Source organism: Danio rerio, chromosome 10 (assembly GCF_049306965.1).
Source record: "Danio rerio strain Tuebingen ecotype United States chromosome 10, GRCz12tu, whole genome shotgun sequence".
Taxonomy (NCBI): Eukaryota; Metazoa; Chordata; class Actinopteri; order Cypriniformes; family Danionidae; genus Danio; species Danio rerio.
This window is the reverse complement of record NC_133185.1, coordinates 9,249,804-9,252,500: the sequence shown is the minus strand read 5'-3', so window position 1 is coordinate 9,252,500 and position 2,697 is coordinate 9,249,804.

The window sequence follows — 2,697 nt, the reverse complement described above, 5'->3', positions numbered from 1 at the left end:
GCTATATGCACTGTAAATAATGCTAGATTACACACATTTTCTTTGTCGTTCAACACAAAATGATTAACTTAAAAGTTTTTGGGACATTCTACCAGAAACGTACATTATCTGTCATTGAAATAAAAACATAAAAACAGTGAATAAATAGTATTTAATCCCCCCAAAAAATAAAAAATGGACTGATGGTGGATTTCTGTGAGTTTATCTGTTGATTGTCAAATTGTTTTTCTTAATTAAAACACTTTACCAATGTACAAACCCTGTCATTGGTGCCTTTAACCTGTTCCTGTTATTTAGGAAAATAAAATACTTAAGAAATAGCAAGTTGTTATCATTCCCTGATTTATTAAAATTGATTAAAACAATTGATTAAAAACATTAATTATAAACAAATTCTACAAATAAATGCTATTTGACCATTGTCCCCATGTTTCTGTTAGTCCTGTCAAATTTGCATTCAATTGGTAAGGCAATGACTATGCATGTGACATCATTTGTGACATCAAGCTGACAGTGATCTTGGATGCGTTGCATGATTTTATACTTGTTTTTGTATGATTGTTTGAGAAGGACAAGCTTAAAGGTCAGGCCTTGTCACATTTTTTAAGTGAAAATATACGCTTTTGGTAGAATGTCCCTTTCACATTAAGCGGATTAAACATAAAACAATTAAGTTGTCCCCCAATAAACTCAAGAATTGTGTTGTTTCAGCACATTTTTTGATAAGTAGCTTAAGCAGGAAAAATATTATTTTGTGTGTGTGTGAGTTTGAGCACAATGTTAATATTAGTTTCATTCTACAACCACAAAAAACAAAAAAAATGCCGTCAGCATTTAGAGGTTTAATTTAAAGCATTTTTTTTTCACGTGTTTAAAGTTTATTATTTTTTTAAACATCAAAATACCATTTTTTTTTATTTCATAAGAGTTTGGAAATCTAATATTTGGTGGAATAATCCTTTTTTTTTTTTTACATTTTGTTCATTCTGTCCAGTTATAAGATATCATGAGGCCCATATGTAGGCCTCAGTTAGTAAATTAATTTGTGCTATATATTACAGTGCTTAGTCTAACTTTTTACTTAAAATGGAAACAATATTTTTTACTCATCAAGTCTGAAAATATATCACTAATACCAAAATAATGGGTGGCACGAGGGCTCGATGGTTTGCACTACAGCCTCACAGCAAGAAGGTCACTAGTTCGTGCCCCAGCTGGGTCAAGTGGCGTTTCTGTGTGGAGTTTGCATGTTCTCCCTGTGTTCAAAGTCCAAAGCCATGCGGTATAAGTGAATTGGATTAACAAATTGTCCGTAGAGTATGTGTGTGAATGGGAGAGTATGAGTGTTTTCCAGTAATGTGTTGCAGCTGGAAGGGTATCCACTGTGTAAAACATATACTGGATAAGTTGTCGGTTCCTTCCGCAGTGGTGACCCTTAATAAATAAAGGGACTAAACCAAAGAAAATGAAGGAATGAATAACAAAATAATGCACAAAACATATTGAACATTACATTTATTAATTTGGCAGATGTTTTTATCCAAAGTTACTCAGAAATGAGAGCGATAAACAAAATCAAATCAACAACTGAACAAAATTATGATGTAGGCTAAAAAACGAATGCTTAAATCATCATTATTTTCCAGAGACACCAAATTAGGTCAGTTAAACCCAAAATGAATTACTCAACAATTAAATCTCACACTTCTTCATATTCTCATCAAATCATACGTATGCAACACTGTTTTTCTTTGCATCTAACGTCATTTCTTTTTGTTTGTGCATGCTCTTGTGATATAAATGGAGTTTCCCCATCACATGATGAGTTCTACAAATTCCATGATGAAAACATTCCTTTTGCAGAAACTTTTAGTTTCACGTTGAGGCTTGTCTTCCCCTATGAGGCTCCTCAAATAAGGAAGTTTCTATTCTGGATGCTGATTGGCTGAGGTGAGCTCTCATTTACATGTCCTATCTTTGGATGTTCTAAGTAAAAGAAGCTAGCAAACAGCTCTAAGCCATTGTGTTTACGTCTTTAAGGAATGCAGCAGTGACAGGTTTTTTGTTTTGTTTCCAAAGGGCTCCGTTTCTTCATTATCATGCGTAGATAATGTTTATCTGTGTTTTGGAAGTACGAGGGAATCATAAAAACTTGGGTGCTTATTATGACTTGATACAAATCACATTAATCATTAGAGAACATAATATTTACTACAATATAGGACACTGGGTTTGTGTTCTGAATTATGCAAGAAAAAAAAAAATATATATAATTTACACATTATTCTTTTGCCAATATACATAGTGTATACATACATACATACATATATATATATATATATATATATATATATATATATATATATATATATATATATATATATATATATATATATATATATTTTTTTTTTTTTTTTTTTCATGATTTTGAATAAAGTTTTTATCCCTACAATAATTGCATCCATTTGATAAAAATACATTAAAAAACAAAGATTTATTTATCTATTTATTTGTTTGTTTGTTTGTTTGTTTGATTGATTTATTGATTTAGAGTTGAATTACTGCAGTCTTCAGTCTCACATCATCCTTCAGTCTCACATGATGATATCATTTGCTGCCCTTTTAGTTATTGATCATTATTAATTATTAGTTGTTATTATTGTTATAATTTTTTCCTGCTTTACATTACTTTTAGGA